This window comes from Pteropus medius, unplaced genomic scaffold (genome assembly GCF_902729225.1).
Source record: "Pteropus medius unplaced genomic scaffold, Ma_sr-lr_union100, whole genome shotgun sequence".
NCBI classification, from domain to species: Eukaryota; Metazoa; Chordata; class Mammalia; order Chiroptera; family Pteropodidae; genus Pteropus; species Pteropus medius.
Window position 1 is genome coordinate 5137432 of NW_024351729.1, and position 19927 is coordinate 5157358.

A 19927-nucleotide genomic window follows, 5' to 3' on the forward strand; every position below is an offset into this window, starting at 1 on the left:
TGATATCAAAAGTCAAGCTATATGGTTTGTAGATGAAATTTTAATATGTAAAAGTTCTTGAGAAAGAACTAAAATAAAATACAAAGTATCTACTAAATATGACCAATAAATGGCGATTACATCTATTTTCTTAAAAGAGGTATTATTTTTAGGAGGAATAAAATCTACTAAAAGTAAGTAAATAAAACATTTCAAACACAATTAATTCAAGCATCATAAGGAGTAAGGTGGGAGGGTAGGGACAAATACTTATGTTTTCTCAAAATGAGAGAAATTCCGAGGAATAAATAGACATCAGCAGCAGTAAAAACAGATACTATTATAGCATCAGCATAAACACAGAATATTTTTTTCTATTCATATCATAAAAAAATAATAGGTATATAAATATGCAACTTGCTGATATATTTATTTTAAACTGGAACTTGTTTAATTGTTTATAAATCAAATTTTTTGCTTTACCAGCACAAATGGTAGGATTTATATTATTTCTCTTTAGCAATGAACTGCTTATGTATAAGAAATCATATAATCAAACACCATTAGTATGTTTTTCTTCGCCTTTCAATTTGTCATTTTATTAGTAGCCTCAATTTAATAACAGTATCACTGATTTATTAATCAGTATGCAAGTAAAAATAAATGCTTAATGTGCTAATGTTTATGCCATTACCTAGAATTCTTTTTTACGATCAACTACTTGTTACGGTCAGCATCTACATTATTGCTAAGTAACAGAGTGTCTTTTAGTTTGTAAAGAGCACTTTAGAAATTAAGAAAATGAAAGCACAAAAAACATTTTGAGGATTTAAACCTCTTTATACATAAGAAAGCTTGTCTTCTCTGAGGTATAGAGGGAAGAAATATGATCATGATTAAAAGGACACTATGCCCTTTTTCAGTAGTACCAAAAGTTATATACTTCAAAAAAAGTTATGTGCAGTGTGAGAGATTAAAACTAGAAGGCAAATATTTTACTTGAAATAAAAATTGAGAATGTCTTCTATGAAATTCTGTTATCATATATTATACAATATAATATCTTTAATTTAATTAAGTTTCTCAGAGTACAATGTGTTTATATATCTTCCAGAATCATAGTTCAAGGAGAACTCTATAACTTTTGAGGATACAGAATTCACGTGTTCTTTACTCTTATTCCCTCAGTTTTATGTAGCTTTGTACCTCACTCTACCAAGGCTTTATGTTTTCATAAAAAAGAAAACCAAAACAAACAAATAAACAACAACAACAAAAAGCAGGGAATTCACACTTATTCTTTTGTTTAACAAATATTTAAGAGCACACATGGAAAGTAAATAACCATATAGTTCAGTTTCTATCTTTCAAGAAATTAAAAATCTACACAGGATATCAATACATACAAAGTATTGTTTGAATGAATGTATTTTAAAGGGGAGGAAAATAGTAAAATAATGTGGCAAAGGTGTTTTGTTTGGTTGACTGGTTACTTGGATTGGTAAGATTTTTGTTGTAGAAGGGGGATCAATTTCTGAAGGAGCTTAATTTTCTCAAGAAAGATGACTCATGTGGAAAATCCTGAAAGATACCTTAACTGTCTATTTTCTAGGGAAGACAGGTAACACTTGGAGGGGTGAGAGAAGATATGCATAACTAAAAGAAGAACCCATGGGACTCCTAGGTGAAGGAGAGGAGGAAAGAAAAAACTAAGAATTGGGAAAACTCTGAAGTCCAATCTCTGTGTAGGTTGGAAGTGAAGACTGTTCATTTACGTGCTGAGGCAAAACTAGAAGAACGAATCCAGAAACACTAGAATAATCTCAACCAAGTTAAACTGCTTTAGGATTTTCCCTGGGAGTTACAACAGGAGATAGGAAATTTCTCTAGTTGTTTTTATCAGTCACTCAAAAATGGATGCTAGGGAAATTAAGAGCCCTGATTTATGGAGACAGACCAGAGCCCTTAGCACCTGAGCTGTAAGAGAAGAGATCATGTTTACCTTGTAAGTGCTGCAGAGGTTTGAGAGCATTCAGCCCAAGACTCATCTGGAGGATGGACTGAAAATTGCTCTTGACGTACAAGATTTAAATGGACAGTGATAGCTTACATTTTAGCAAAAGTGCCCCCTCCAACATTACTTAAAATACTCTACAATCACCAAACTTCTTGAGAGAATTGCATTGTCAAATTTTCCCAGGAGAACTTTTCTCCTCTATGCGAATTGTAGGTATGTTAAATTTTGCAGAAAATGGTAGTATAAGTGATTTTCAGAATTTCTCTAAAGGACATATTTCAGAGATATTATGGGTTCAGTTTCAGACCACCACAATAAAATAAATGTTGCAATAAAGCGAGTTACACACATTTTTTGGTTTCCCATTGCATATAAAGTTGTGTTCAGACTATAGCATAATCTATGAAGTGTGAAATATCATTATGTCTAAATAAAAACAATGTATATAATTTAATTAAAAATATTTTATTGTTGTCTATGGCCATGCTATTCTGAACAAGCCCAATCCCATCTGACCGTCTGATCTCGGAAGCTAAGCAGGGTTGGGCCTGGTTAGTACTTGGATGGGAGACCACCTAGGAAGACCAGGTGCCGTAGGTGTAAAAAATAAAAAATAAGCTGACAAGGTCCTTGCAATCTGTGAGGTCAACCAAGGGTTGCCTCGCCTAAAAAATATATATATTTTATTGTTAAAAAGTGCTATCCATCATTCGAGCCTTCTTTGAGTCCTAATCTTTTTGCTGGTGGAGGGTCTTACTTTTAATTTGTAAAAAAAACCAAAAAACAAAAAACAAAAAAAACACAGTATCTGTGAAGCTCAATATAGCTAAGTGCAATAAAGTGAGGTATGCCTATATATGTGTCTTAATCTAACTTTTTAAACAGTCTAGTTTGTTTTCTAATAAAAAAAAACACAATTGTGTGCTGATGAAATATCTGTATATTATATTTTTTTAGTTTATGCTTTCACTCTACCATTTTTCACTTATTTATTAACAATAATAAGATCATACAGATCAACATTGACCCAAATCTTATCGTATGCAGGGTGAAGAAGCACAGTTTGAAAGTGGGATGTGCTCTGCCTACAAATGAAGTACTAACTCCATGGAATATTGGTATCTTGGGAAGTTATGGAGAATTAGGAAAATAGTCTTCTCATTCTTAGAGTTTAGACAGTAACTCTGAGAATTAATATTCTTATTGTACTAAAAGTTAAAGGTGTGTGTGGGGGGGGGTGTATTTTATTTAAGTTATGAACTGAGAAAATAGAAAATCACAGAGGTATGTCTGTAACTATCTCTAATGAAATAATTAAGAAAGAACATGAACCTGAGAATGTCTAGCCTACTAATGAACTGCCTTGTGGACTACCTACAAAATTTCTTACTGAAGCTCAGTATGTTTTTTTGGTTGGAGATGTCAAATTTAGGGAAATACTCTTCTGGAGAAGTGGGGATGAATTTTGGGCCTGTACCAAATACATAGGGTGGTGTCAGATATTCTCAAAAGTTGAATGGAGATTGTACATATGAGTTAGAGGAAGAAGATGTTTTCACACAGGTAAAAACTTGAAAGAGGGTATTAAATTTAGGAACTAAGGGCATAGAAGAGGGACTCCTTTAGAGAATTTACCTTGTTAGGTTTTTTGCCTTCGTACTATGTGAAACATCTTACTTATCATATAATTGTAAATTTTATGCTCTATGTTTATTAATTACCCTAACACTTATTCAAGTCTGTCGTTCTGCTTATACTTGAATAGGGATGTAGAGCTGAACAAAGAGATGAAATTAAGAGAATCATGGCATATTGACACCTTCACTGTATTCTGTTCAACAGAAACATCATCCAAGTGAGTGTACCATGTTCAATACCTTCAGGTACTGAACATTATCAAAGTCATTGTCAATCACGTGGGGAGACTTGGGAAGACCCATGACACTAAGGCAGACGCAGCCAGGAGGAAAAGAAAACATCTTATTTTTCAAAATATACCATAGGGTATGAAGGAGACTGTGAAAACTGTTTGGCTTCTTTGAACCATTTGCCATTTGTCAGAGGGGACTAAATTAATTGTTTTTCTTTGTTCTTAGGTTTACAAATAATGTGAAGTAACACATGAGAAAAAGTTCTACAAGTTAGGATAATCTCTATAAATGAAAGATATAATTATAAAAAATAATTGCAAAATTATTGTCAGAGTTATTTATTCACAGACCTAATGGAAAACCCAATATTAAATGATTTACTACTAGAATCACAGTGCCACCTAAAGACTCCATACCAGAACTAGGGGACAGTAACTTAATAATCATGCTTTGGGGGATCTATCGATATTGTGTCAACATATGTGGAAATTTTATTGGCAATGTTCCACACCAAAGTGCTCTGTAGCGATTCTAGAATTAAATTCAGTTTAGAATGTAAATCTTTCATCAAAGAGTTCAGAGATCTCTTTAGACCTAAAAGCAAATATGACCAGGAAAACAGAATGGATATCACATTTATATAATAACTTTACATTACATTGCTCTTTAAATGTAATAAGAATGACATTTTCAGGAAGCCGAGACAATTGGGTCTTTTTAAATTGAATATATATACTCTAAGAAAAATCTACAGAAATATATTTATATTACATATATATATATGCAGAGAATACAGGAAATAGAGGAGACTAATTTAATATACTATTTAAAAATGATTTTATGTCTTTAGTTAATATTCACCAAAGACCAACACAGTTCATGTCCTCCTAGAAGTGATAAATCAGAAAATACAAAAATCAGTCTTACTGTAAACACAGATGACATAAGATAATAAATGAAACATGTATGTTATGCCTAAAGACAAAAAAACAACTAGAAAAATAAATTTAGTAAAGTCATTTGTTGCAGCTCTGCTTTGTTCCTTAAGTAAGGGTTCCTACTTTTATTAGGTCTCTCAGTGATCCATTTTTGTTTGTGATTCCATATGTATTCTGTCATTTTCCCCTATGAAATCAGGAACAGAATATATGTTATTAGGCTAAAAGTTATATGTAAAAAGAAGTCCTTATCAAGAATAAGAACTAATCTTTAAGCAACCTAAGAAAAAATAAGTGCCTAGGCCTCCCTAGACAGCACATATATTAGTCTAGGCAAGCTTATGAGAAGCACAAGTTCTATGTAAAGTTAGGTTTTGGGGGCAAAATCTCTTTAGAGCTGAAAGCAAATATGACCAGTGTTCATTGTACTCTTCCTTTGAACATGACTATTGCCTTCCAGAAAGTCAAGGGATCGGCCTTAGATAGGCAACTTATAAGGAAAGGGATTCAGATACCAACCATCTCTCTAATTCTTCCCAAATCAGCTACATGACAAACTCATGTAAGGGGCTTGTAGTAAACATATGTTTATTAAATGAATAAATTGTAAGGCTTACAAATTGCTCATGACTATAGGATAATACACAGGTATACATGTGTTGTGAATGGTGGTTGAGAAATTCTGACACCAACTGCAATTATATTAAGAAAGTATCCAGTTTCATTTTTATGTCTCATTATATTATAATGCTGTTCACAAGTCACCTTTCATATAAACATACTTCTATCAAAACAAAAAAAAAACATTAAAAAAGCTCTCTGTCCTATTTTCTATACTTTCATAATGATAAGGGAAGTGATGAGATAATACATTGTATTTCAACATTCTTGAAATACAGGCAACTTGGTAGGCCACTATGAAAACTATTGTGAGCTAAAGAGATGTGGCTAGAGCTAGACAAAAGTAGAACATTATCAAAGGCAAACTAAACAATCACTGAAAAATTAAGTCCATATTAAGAGCTGGCAGTCTAGGGTCTATGTATCAAACATGGCACTTGGGGGGATTTTCAAGTACATGTTCTGTCAACTGTACTGCTGTCTGCCTTGTTTTAAAGAGCCTTCCAATGTCCATCATCATTTCCCAGATTGTGATCTGAAGAGTGGATGTGGTCATCACCTACACTCCAACTGACTCGTACTTTGACAGAATTACAGGAAAATTGGCACGAAGCTTCTGAAAAGTTACTAAGAACTTCTCTAAATTAATCTACTGTGACCTAAATTGGTTCACTTTTTTAAAAATTGAACTACTGCAATAAGGAGGAATGAAAATCTAACGAGGCACGGCGTGGAGATATTTTAATAAATATGTGGATGAATTTTTTTAAAAGAAAACTAGGAATCTCATAATGCTAAATTGATCAGCAGAGTCCTTTTATCTGATAATATAATTTTCTCAGATTGTAAGGCAGCAGGAGTCTAAGAAAATGCTGTACCTATAAAATTAAATAGAGCCCAACAGCCTTAATTTGTACATAAATTAAGTTTGAGTTTGAAAGTGTTTATAAATTTTTATTAAGATTCTTTCATTACCCTTTAATACTCAACTTTCTCCTTCTTGCAAATATATTATTACCAGAGGTCCTAGCCTAGACGACAGCAATATCTAATTAGAATGTATCACATTTGGTTGTCACTTTTTCTACCTAAAACTCGTCATGCCTCCATGCACAGACATGGGCTAAACCCTGAAGAGAGTTTGAGAATTCACCAAAGGAGAGTCACAGAAGTGTGACCAAGTTTAGGGTAAAAAAATAATTATCAGATTTGGCACTTTCAAATTTGACTTTAGAGATAAAATTTTATTTAACAAGAATGCCTGGGGAATAGGACATTCGACTAAATTGATTTTTTTGCCTAAATTATGGTTAACTCATAAACTTTTTTCATTCATCATAAAAAAAGAAAGTGCACTGAGTTATTAATAAAAATTATGTTTTACATAATGGAAGAAGAGGTGGTGATAGTAATTCTTGTCATTTTGGAGGCATAGTATGTATATACATATCTACTACATCTAAATAGATATGAACATAGATATAAAAATGTACAAAATATTATTCTATATAATATTAAGCTAAATAAATTGATTTAAGGTAATATACCAGTGCTTCTTAAATACAAGAAGTACCACGTACTCAGGTAACAAGAAAGTGAGATGGCTGGCCATTGGAAGTAATCTTAGCTGTATATTTCAAAACGTTAAAATCTTTCTAAATGCAGTTAGTTATTCCTGAATTAGATGAAGAGTACACCAAATAAAACTGCTTTGTTGGTAGCAATAAGTAAAACATTATGAATGATTTTTAAAGATCAATAATTACTAAATAAGATACAAGTTAGCAAAGAAAAACCTTCCAATAACAAGTGTCAATGGAAACTTCTACGTTTTCAAATATGTAATACATTAATCTAGGGATTAGAATAAATCAGGTCTCTATTTTCTTCTCCCTGCCCTATCAAGTATTAGCAGAAAATGTATTTCAAGTTGATAGCTTTCAAAAATCTTCAGTTTCACAAATACCCAGTTAAAACACCAACTATAATTGGAATTTTAGTAACCGATGACATGAAGTGTTTTAGTCTTCATTTTTTCTTTTCATTAATATTAATCATTGTGGTGAGAACATTTAAGATCCAGACTCTTAGCAACTTTGAAGTATGTACTACAATATTTTTACTATAATCACAATGCAGTGCATTAGATTTCCAGAAATTATTCATCTTCTAATGGCGATTTTATACACTTTGACAAATTTCTCCCCAATTCTGCTAGTTCCTCTGCCTTCTGGTAACCATTATTCTAATCTCTGTTTCTACACATTCAGCTTTTCTTAGAATCCACATATAAAAGATATCATGAAGTATTTGTCTTTCTCTCCCTGATTTATCTCACTGCCCTCAAGGTCCATCCATGTTTTCACAAGTGGTAGAATTTCTTTCTTTCTAATAGCTGAATAATATCCCATTTATATATAGTACCACATATTCTTTATCCATTCATCCATGGATAGATATTTAGATTGTTTCCATATCTAGGTTACTGTGAATAATGCTGCAGTAAATGTGGCATTCAGATATCTCTTTGATATCTTATTGTAATTTCCTTTTGATATGCCCAGAAGTGAGATTGTTGGAACATATGTTAGTTGTATCTTAATTTTTTAAGGAATCTCCATACTGTTTTCTATAGTGGCTACACCAGTTTTAAACTACCCCCAACAGAGCACAAATGTTTCCTTTTCCCCACATTCTCTCCTTCACTTGTTACCGCTTGTCTTGATGGCAGACATTCTAAGAGGTGTGAAGTAATATATCACTACGGTTTCAATTTGCATTTTCCAGATGATTAGTGATGTTGAGCATCTTCTCATATACCTATTGGCCATTTGGATGTCTTCTTGGGAAAAATGTCTATTAAGTTCCTCTGCCCCCTTTTAAATCAGATTGTTAATTTGCTACCAGGTTGTATGAATTCTTTATTTTGGATATGAAACTCTTACAGGAAAAACAGTTTGCACATATTTTCTCTCATTATGTAAGTTGCCTTAACATTTCATTGATCATTTCTTTTGCTGTGAAGAAGCTTTTTAGTTTTATGTGGTATCATTTATTTATTTTTGCTTGTGTTTCTTGTATTTTTGGTGTCCTTGCCAAGACCAATGAAAAGATTTTTCCCCTATGTTTTCTTCTAGGAGTTTTGTGATTTCAGATCTAAACATAAAGACTTATGTTTAAGTGTTTAATCCATTTTGAATTACTCTTTGTCAGAGGTGTAACATAGTTGTCCTATTTCATTTTTCTGCATTTGATTATCCAGTTTTCCCAGCTCCAATAGTAAAGAGACTATCCTTTCCCCATTGAGTATTCTTGGATCCCTTGTCAAATATTAGTTAGCCATATATGTAGGGGTATACTTCTGGGTTCTCCATTCTGTTCTATTGGTCTATGTGTCTATTTTTACACCAGTACCATACTCATTTGATTGCTATAGGTTTATAGTATAATTTCTAATCAAAAGTGTGGCATCTCCATCTTTATCCTTCTTTCTCAGGATTACTTTTGTTATTTGGGGTCTTTTGTGAATCCATACAAATTTTATGACTGTTTTTTCTGTTCCTATGGAAAATATCTTTGGAATTTTGATAGGGATTGCATAAATATACACACATCTTTAGGTGCGGACATTTTAACAAAATTATATTATGCAATCCATGACCACAGACTATCTTTCCATTTGCTTCTGTCTTCTTCAATTTAGTTCATCAAAGTCTTATCATTTTCATTGAATGGATTTGCATTTCCTTTAGTAAATTTATTGCCAACTATTTTATTGTTTTTGATGCTATCGTGAATGGAATTGTTTTATTTCTTTTTAGGATATTTTGTTAGTATGTAGAAATGACCGACTTGTATGTGTTGATTTCATATACTGCAACTTTACTAAATTTGATTAGTTTGATCTGATTGAGTCTACAGCAGGGTTCCCAACCCCCAGGCTGTAGACTGGTACTGGACTGTGACCTGTTAGGAACTGGGCCGCACAGCTGGAGGTGAGCAGTGGGTGAGTGAGTGAAGCTTCGTCTCTATTTGCAGCTGCTCCCCACAGCTAGCATCACAGCCTCAGCTCCACCTCAGATCATTAGGCATTAGATTCTCATTGGGGCACCGGTTTCTGGTGCCAAAAAGGTTTAGGACCACTAGTCTACAGAATTGTCTATATATAAGATCATTTTATTTGCAAATAAAGGCAATTTTATTTCTTCCTTTCTGATTTAGATGTTTTTATTTCTTTTTCTTGCATAATTACTCTAGATAGGACATCTAGTACTGTGTTGAATATGAGTGATGAGAATAGGCACCCTTATCTTGTTCCTGATTTTAGAAGAAAGGCTTTTAACCTTTTCATCATGAGTACAATGTTAACTGTAGGCTTGTCATATATGGTTTTTATTATGTTGAAGTGTGTTCCTTCTATATTCAATTTCCATAGGGTTTTTCTTTTTTAAATCATAAAATCATGTTTAATTTTATAAAATGATTTTTCATAATTAATTAATTACATTAAATAATTACATGATTTTATCTTTCATTCTGTTAATGTGGTGTATCATATTTATTGATTTGTGTATGTTGAACCATCCTTTCATTCCAGGGGTAAATCTCACTTGATTTCACTTGATTGTGGTATATAATCCCTTTAATGTATTGTTGAATTAGGTTTACTAATATGTTGTTGAATATTTTTATACCTATATTCATCAGTGATATTGGCCTGTAGTTTCATTTTATTATAGTGCCTTTTTTTTTTTTTGGCTGTGGTATCAGGGTAATGCCTTATAACATGAGTTTGGGAGTATTGCTTCTTCCTCAATTTTTAGAAGATTTTGAGAAGGAGAGGCATTAATTCTTCTTTAGATATTTGATGGAATTCACCAGTGAAATGGGATTTTCTAAATTGGGAGATTTTTGATTTATAATTCACTTTCCTTACTCATTTTTTTTTTTTTTTGGTCTGCTCAGAATTTCTATTTGAAAATTTTCTATTTTCTATCTTTTCTTTGGTCTGTTCTGCTATTGATGCTGTTATTATTCTCATTCTTTATTTCATTCATTGAGTTCTTCAGCTCCAAAAATTCTCTTCGTTTCTTTTTTATGATTTCTGTCTTTTTGTTAAATTTCTCATTTTATTAATGTGCAGTTTTCTTGATTTGTTGAATTTTTGTTCTGTGTTCTCTTGGAGTTCATTGAGTTTCCCTAAAACAGCTATTTTGAATTCTTTATCAGGTAAGTCACGGATCTCTGTGTCTTTGGGTTTTTACTAGAGGTTTATTGTGATCTTTTGGTAATGTCATATTTTTTTGGTTCTTCATTTTGTAGAAGTTTCTCATTGCTATTTTTGTGGTTGAAGTAGCAGTCACCCCCTCCAATCTTCTCTAGCTGCCTTCAAATGGGAGATCCTTTTCATTGGTCCTGATTATTTCTGAGGCTTTCTCTAACTTTGTATGGTTACACCTCCATGCTTCTTGCTCCCTCTTAAGATAGAGTTCTTAAGCTTTTATCTCTTGTCTCTATCTCACATCTCATCAGGATGGCTACTAATAATCTCTCTTTTGTTTTCCCAAAGGTGATGCTACAGCTCGGGTTTGTGGTACAAAGTTCTTCTTACCCTCTCTAAAGCATTCAAACTTTTTTTTTTTGTTGTTGCTCAACAGAGTTCTAGAATCTCTCTTCAGGAAACCTGGACTTCTACAAAGGCTCTTTCATCTGTGAGTGTATGTGCTCGCTGCCCATGGCTGAGAGGAGTTAAAGCCAATTCACAGGTCTCTGCCAGTTCCACAGCCCATACTGAAGTCTTTCTGCCTATTCCCCAATTCACAGGTGGATGAGACTCCTCCAGAGACCCTTGGCATATGGTGCTGGATCTCACAATTTCCACAGAAGCACTTTTGTTCATAAATAAATGGATGCTGAATTTTCGTTGTTTAAAGGGAGAACAAAAAGGAGGGACATCTTATGGTGTTATGATGCTGACATCAATTCTTCATTTTCCTGATGCTTCCTGTCAAAGATGAGATAATGGCCCTTAGTCATCACAAACACAAATATATATATACACACACACACACATATATGTACATGTATGGGTGTGTATATATATATTTGACTACAGGCTTTTGTTAGTTTTCTTTTTGTTTAAAAAAAAAGTGCCTGATTGCCACTTTCATTATTCAAAGTAAACTACACCCTATTGGCTGCTCTGGCACTCTTTCATAGTATGAGTTATTTTTATATGTGTAAAGATTAAAAACACCAGCAAATACAGAGCAACATTAATTGACTTCATATATAATATGGGAATCAATATTATTGCTCTAAGGTGTGGGAGTTAAACAATAGCAATAAAAAAAAAGAGAAAATAATTGGTTTACTGGTTGATCGTTTATTATTTTTGTTGTTGTTGGTTTCATTTCTCCATTGACATAGTGGTGGTAGTTTTAAAAGTTAGTATTTCTTCCAGATAGCATGATTATTCCCCAAGAACTGATTTCTTATTTTGAAACACACTACACTGGGAGGAGGAAGAGAGGCCAAGAGCCCACTTTGAGGTCACAGAGTTGAAACCACATTTCTTATAGAACAAAGACAAGTGCTTAGGTAAAATCCACAAAGTAAAATTGATTATTTGCACAGTATTGCCATAAATCTACACACATCTAAATGTATTGAAATAAGTCATTTTAATTTTTGTGTCCTTTTTAATGCCCCTCTTTTATTTGTTGTGATTTTATTTATTTTTTAGTAAAATTGTCTTACAGTCAGTTATTTTGCCGCAAAAATATTTGCGGCAAAAGATGGCTATGACAAAGCTGTTTGTGGCAAAAATACCCAGGACCCCTTGTAACTAACTTTCTAAAGTCATCTTGTAAATTCTGAAGCTCAAAGAACATTAATATAACCTTTGCACTTGTGAATAGTATACCTTGTAGCATTAGGTTACAAATTCTATTTGACTTGGGAATATGTATAAATTACATAATATGTATAAATTACAGAAATAATAGCTATTGCTATAATCTGTTTCCATGGTATATGTTTAGCTTATACTAACAGCCATAAGGAATAAAGGCCATCTGCCACTATATTTTTAATTGTGATCCTCAGACAAGACCTCTATTTTTACCATGGTAATTTCTCAATTGGTTTTACATATAAAAAGTCTTTAAAAAGTGTAAGAATTTCTGTTTTATCCAATCTGGCTACTTAGGAACTTAAATAAGTTACTGGTGCCTTATTTTACAATCCCTGTGTCTGAAAGTCTCAACCCAAAGCCATAGAGAAGTGAAATATCATAGAAATTTAATTAATTAGAAAATTATTGTATATTCCTGGATAATACATACTTAGATCAATAAAAAAATAATATGCAATATTTTTTAAGACCTAAGGATATAGGCTATATTTAAAGGGGTGCTGTAGATTGCTGTCCCGCCCTCTCACCTTGTTTTTGGTTGCATTGCCTAAATAATTCATCATTGATTATGATGATTTATAATGCGCCAGTCTGTGTCAACCGCAAGAACATCATGTTTTAAAATAAACTTCATAAAATTTCTATTTCAGTTTTTAAATCAGTGCTAAAGTTCTCTTGTACTAATCTCTTTGCTCATCATTCACCTTCCATACTCAGTATGAAAACTGGCTGAAAACTGACAATTCATGGCTGGAACTGTTCCTAAGTAGAAGTAGAGAGTTTTACTAAGAAATAAAGCAAAACAGCAAAGTGCAGAGGTAGAAAGAACCTTTACTCTCTCCTAGTCATACGGTGCCTATCTGATTCAGGTCTGACATTTATGCTCTATTTTTTTCTAAAGAAGAAAAACAATCTCCTTTCTCTTATGAAAATGTCTCATTCCTCAAAAATTGCCACTTTCTATAATGCATCTACTCAGAAGGTGGATTCCAATTGTTTATGTCATCTTGGGATATGAAAGCACTACTTTTAGTGAATTGACCCAAATTATTAAACTACAATTCTTTCGAAGTCAAATGACTATATTCTGGGGTTAAGAGTAAATTCACGTCAGTCTATCAGAACCATAAAAAAAAAATACCTACTGGGTAATGTTAATACACATCGATAGGAATTTTAAAGTATCAAGTTGACTTCCAATTGAGGATCCTGGAAGCAGATTCTGTATTACTCAGAAATTGGAGAAGTTGTCCAGTGTTTACATATTCACTACAGGATATAGTTCTTTGTAAATACTTTAACAGAAGTATTGCAGAGAGAAGGTGTGAATTTTGATATGGAATACTTCAATATGGAAATGGAAGTTGATCAATAATCTAAATTATTGAAAGCAATACATTAATGGTAAAATCAAACTAAAGGAGAGCAGAAAAAGAGCATTTTCATATTTATGAAAAGGTAATAAAGTGATGCAAAGCAACATGTTACCTAACACCCTCCCTGCAGAGGTTTTTGTAAGTCCTCTGGACTATTCAGTTGTCAACAGCAACAATAATAAAAATAAAAAGAAAGATGTTTCTCTACATCTAGAATATTTGTCATGAAACAAAGATCAAATTGGGTAATTAATGCTTTGTGTATTCCAGAATTCCATTTAAAAATATAACAACTTTTAAATATTAAAGGTATGTGATGTTACCTTCCAATTAAAATGTTTTTGTTTGGTGTCTATTTTGTTTTTTCTTAATATTCTATTTTTTGGATGTTTTCTTTTTTAAATGTCTGAGTCAAGTAGAAATATTTGTACATATTAATGAAATATATAACCTTGTCATTATATATCAGTAAATGCTATTATATTCTTTTATCATATGTTTTATAGAAAACCTCTGAAGCTTTTAATATTGCCTTTTCAGAAAAATAATTTAGTTTATTATTATGCTCACTCATTATTATTTAAACATACTCAAATAAAGAATGAACTATAATTTGAAAAGTTCCTAAAATCCCTGGGAATTCTGATTTCTCATTTTCAAATTCTGAAGATGGATGTTTGTCAGGAATTTGTGAATATTATCTGAAGGGATACTAGGGTTCCATGACCTAGAGAGTCTGACAGTGGAGCCTTCCCTTATTTTTTTTTAATGCATTGTAATTTATGTAGGCCCAGACATTTTCTGGTTTAATTAAATCTACCCTCACAAAATAGACAACTAGCTTTTAAAAATCTCTGCAAAGAAGGAGTGGAATAAGGCCAAAATTAATAAAATCCAGCTTAAGGAAACAATAAGCAAGTGATGGAACAAGAGAACATTGTAAGAGCCAATTTTCAGCCACATTACTTTACGGTCTGTGTGTATGTGTGAGAGAAGAGGTTAAATAAAAATGCAGAGAAAGGCAAAAGACTCAGTAAATGAAGAAAAAGATAGCCCCGGTAAGACCTATGTTGAAATGCAAACTTTAAAATGCAACCAATGAGCAGTTGAAAGATTTACCAATCCAGTGACTGGCATTGCTTCACCCAGGCGTGAAGAGCCAGGCTCTGGGAGAGAGGGCAGAGGGTCCGCACTATGAGGAAAGGCCAACTGCTACAAAGAAGGAAAGAATCGAGCTGGGACTAACCTGTTTATTTTTCCCAAACTGACTAATCAGATAAGTCACTACACCTCTGATCCTAAGGCATAAAGAAAAAGAAAGAGTGAAAAGAGATCAGAGTATGATAGAAAATTCTGTAATTCTAGAGTCCCTTATTTCCCCCATTTTAACATCTCTGAGATCTACTTGCATCTAATACTCAATGATGTCTTAAGATTATTGTTGGACAAGCAGCAGAAATGATATAGGTATCAATGGCTAGTCATGGTTAACCTGGCTGTTATTTTAAAGGATTTAAATAGACAATAACAACTAGTCAAGAATCTAAGAGAATAGAAATCCTGTTCTCTGAAAATTTTCCCTTGACATCACCTGGGGAAATTAAAGAAATGCCAGAATTAACATTTTCATCATGCAAATGAGAAGTAGAAGAAATAGCAAGATGATAATGTACTACTCTAAGAAAAGCAACATTAGTGATGTCCTTGATGACTGGAGGAGTGATACATAGCTGAGAATTTCTGGACATCAATACTGCTGACTCAAAGCTACTCAGAAGAGTTGAATCCTGTACATTAAGAAATTTTGAAATAACCTATCTAATTTATTTTACATATTTCTCTCCTTTTTATGTATATACAAGAAGTATACATGACTAAAATCTACATCTAATGGAAAAATCTTTAATAAGTATAAAACATTCAAGTCATAAAACATGTTGCTGTAGTTTAATTTTTTCCTTACTGGTCCATATAATAATATCTTAACAATCAATAGCATCTTAGATTCAATGAAATAGGAGTGATAATAAACTACTTTTACTGAGTTCTCCCTACATCCCAGACACAGCACTTTGCATGTATTAATTTCATTTAATTATTACAAAAACATTATAAGGTAGAACCTGAAGTATTGCTGTTTCACACATTAGAAAACCAAGGTACAGAGGGGTATATAATAATCAGCCAAGGTCATATAGCTAGTAATTATAGAAATGAAATTTTGTGCCAAGTCTAACTCTAGATGCAGCCAATTTAAACATTACGCCATATGATAACACTCAAGATACACTATTTACTTGGAAGTAAACATCCTGTTTGGGGGGAAATAAACTTTGTTTTGAAACTAAAATAGAAAATACTGTCCCTCCTTAGGAAATCTCATCACTATCTCTTATTTTAAAGATTTAATGGCATCCTGTCAAAGATATATATTTTTTAAAGAGATTTTAAAGGTCTGTTGTGAAATACTTCAAAGTTTTTGCTGAATAAGAAATATTGACCTAACTTGAACTAGTCCTTTAACAACTACCCTTTTTATCTTTTATATATGAACATGGGGCAGAAAAGAGCTGTATTCTATATAGCTACTGATGGAAAGAAACAAAGTAAGCAACACTGGATCCAATTTTTTTATAGAAAATTAGATTTTAGTTCTCATTGCCCATAAAATGTAGTGTTTACAGATTCTAATTAAACTTAAACAGATCTTAAAACAGCACTACTTTCAATATTTAGATATAAGCAAGCTCTAAACATTTCCAAACAAAAATTTATTCTGTATATATATGTGGGGTAATATTACCTTGCGTAGCATTCAAAAAATTATAAAATAATAAAAAATTATATAGAAATAATGTGAGAGCACATAATATTTAAAAAAAGCAAAATTGATATATTTTAATCTCATTGATCAAAAATGACTTTTTAAAATTTAGAAACGTGATTTCTCTTCAATGTATTATCATTTATGATTCATAGAAAAGATTCTTAATCATGGTACATTACCTAACATATTCTGCATGAATACATAATTCCTTTTTCAAAATTAATTGAAAAGTTCTGTTTTTGCCAGTTGGTATTTCTTTCTCATACACCTAAAATGCTTTTGTGGTTCTGCTGGGTTGTCTCTAAGAACTCCTAGGATGGAGTAAATGCAAACATTTGCCTGTAAACGTACTATCTAGGTTTCTTCAGCTGTTAAGATACTACTGTGACTAGATTTGAACAGACCAATTTACCCTCGATAGAGGATTGCTATCAGTGCAAATGTATTTATAACTGCATTCATGCCTAAATATAATAAATGATATATAGAAATATCAACTGGGCCTATGTGCCTATGATACTGATTAGTTTTCTTTACTGAATAGGTTTTTTGCCTTAGTAATCTCCCTGAATTAAGTTAGCCTAGCAGATTGGTGGTAAAAAAAACATACAAGCACCCCAGACCAATTGACCTGTGTAAGAAGAGATCACATTCTACATCATGAGTGAGTAAAGTTGATTAGAAAAGAATCATTTTTTTGAATCAGAGCCATCAAAATAGGATTGTTCTGTGAATAACTGGAATGGTTTTTACCAGAATTGAGAGTATTTATAGATAAAATAAGGATGAATGCAATTTATCTCAAAAACATAATTTATAAAGCATGTAATATTTACTAGGGATTGTGCTAGATGATGTACTGGAGTTGCAAAACGCTGCACTTTTGTCTTCAAGGAAGCAATAATTAAGTATGGAAGATAGAGAAATGCAGGCACTTGAGATATCACCAAGTATAAGATATACGTTGACATTCTCACTGATGTAAAATGAATTCTCCTTCTTATATAAGTTTGGAGAAGATAAAATGAGATATCAGAAGTAATTTTAAAGAGTAGAATAAATTTTAATGCAAACTTATTTGCTTATATTAGGATAACTAAACATATGAATCTGCTTGTAATATAACAGTAGAAAATAATTTTATGAGAAGGTAAATCCTGTACAGCCAGGTATTAGAGCCAGTATCTAGACTTATCACTAAATAAAAGTTTGTTTCCCAGTTTTATAAAATATTCAGTATAAAATGTCAATGTGAAAACACAAAACATCATAGAAGCAATAGCAATGTCTTTTTCAGAAATAAGTTTTCCCTCAAAATCCACAATTTGATTTTTTAAAAACTTCTGCATTTGGAAAAATCACTAAAAATCACCAAATCTATCATAATTTATACTATATATATATATATATATTACACACATAGTGAGAGAAAAGAGATTATGCTTTAATGTGAAATCAAAGATCTTCAAACCAACCAAGAGTTATTAAAATTTATGTATGTAAGGAAGTCTCTCTAAGAGTTTTCTACTCAAGCTCTGACTGAAATTTTTCTTTTCTCTTTGCTTCCAGGAACATATTGGAAAACAAAGATTAAAGAGAATTCTCAAGTAAGTCATTTACTGAGAATTTAATTGTGAGGTTGCCAACCATGGTTTGATTTTTCATGGTCTTGTTCCAGGGTTATAAACCTATTAATTCATTTATATTTATAAATAATTCCCACCACATTATGTGCATAGATTATTAAGGATGTCTCCCAATAGAATTTTGTCAACTTCTGTCACAATTAATTAAAAGCCCTGGTTCATTTGTTATCAAACTTTTACAGTGGGTTAGAGTATCTGATATCTAAACTGAAGGTCTCTTTTAGCCCAAATGACTACTCAATCCCTAGTTTGGAAGGCTCTTTATTTCCTGGATTTGAAAAGGGAGATTAAAGCCATTGAAGAAATCACCTAGGGCAGAATGTGGTTTTGCTGATAACAGAATTATGTTTCCCAGCAAAGGAAGTCAGACTCTGTATCTAATTAACAAACCAATTATGATTAAAAAAAAAAAAAAAAAGTCAAAGGAGAAAACTTCTAGCCTAAAATTATGATCCCACCTGCAAAAGAATAAAGAAGGTGTAAGAGTTGACCTCTGCCCCTGCAATATTTGCAAATCACATTGTACTTTTAAGGAGAAGTCAAATAATGACAGTCTTTATATATACTTTACAACAGAGTAAAATCCCGAATCCTATGATTACCTAACCCAAGTTCCTCACAAGTCACCTTTGAATCACCTAAGGAGCTTTTAAATCTATCAATGCCTGGGTTCTAGCAACTTTAGAGATTCTATTTTAATTAGTATAGGATGAGAACAGAGAACAGTTTGTTTATAATATATTTACATGTATGTATCTCCAGGTGATTATACTTTGTAACTAAGGTTGAGTACTTTGAAGTCTTAGTCTGTTAATTCAGAGAAATTTGGAGTTATTTAAAAATGTATATATTGTGTTAATCTTCATAATATTCACTTTGTTTATCCATCAGTTCCTCAGAATAATTTTAAATTTTAAAAGATCAGTGTATATTTAGTGTGAGCAGTAGGTAACAGCCCAAAAGTACAGAAGGATAAAACTGGCAATGATGATAACTATTTAAAGTTGCACTTTAGCAAATCAAGTATTTGAAATTTCAAAGATCTATTATATCTATTGTCTTGTATGTCTGTTTTCTGATTTTTTGTTTTTCTTTAGATATCTATGCAGAAGCTTGAGTTAATCACATTCCTTTTATCCAAAGCAATTTACATTTTAGGCCCATGCAAAGTTTATTGTATCTACTTAATCTCTTATCCCTCTCCCATTTCCCCCACAGCATTATCCCAAGTATTGTGTAATATTTTATTACATATTAAAATATTTTAAAATAAGGTCAAAAAAGTTCTATTATTCTTATTTTTATGGGTTAGGAAGCTGCAAATCAAGTAGCTCTTTATATGCATACTTTTTAAAATGAAAATATTGGTTCAGAGGGTAGAGAAATTGTAAGGATTTAGAAACACATTTCTCTACAGAGTTTCTACGAACTGACATTCTCATGAGAGATCAATAAGTGCTTCTTCTCACATACAATTGCTAAAATCAGAAATTATTATTTATCCTTTATTCTTACTAATCTGACAGATAATAAATTATTTCACACTGTTGCTTTAATTTAGAACACTTGATAGCTAGTGAGGTTGAACACATTTTCATATGCTTAATGGAGATTAGCATTTCTTCTGAGTTGTTTGTTTAGTTTCTTTGACTATTTTGCACTCAACACTTTTTATTAAGGTATAATTAATATCCAACAGAGTTTGAATATTCAGCCAGATGAATTTGTACAATTGT

The 19927-nt window shown here is 32.1% G+C and overlaps 1 long non-coding RNA gene and 1 pseudogene across 1 annotated transcript in view; one reads left to right on the forward strand and one right to left on the reverse strand.

Moving 5' to 3' along the window:
* Nucleotides 1-2469: 2469 nt before the first annotated feature.
* Nucleotides 2470-2596, forward strand: LOC120587792 (uncharacterized; annotated as a pseudogene).
* A 2281-nt stretch (nucleotides 2597-4877) lies between these two features.
* LOC120587484 (uncharacterized) overlaps nucleotides 4878-19927 on the reverse strand; it is a 70055-nt gene continuing 55005 nt past the window's right edge. The window contains exon 4 of the long non-coding RNA XR_005648979.1: nucleotides 4878-4992. This is a non-coding gene — a long non-coding RNA (uncharacterized LOC120587484). The remainder of the gene's footprint in view (nucleotides 4993-19927) is intronic.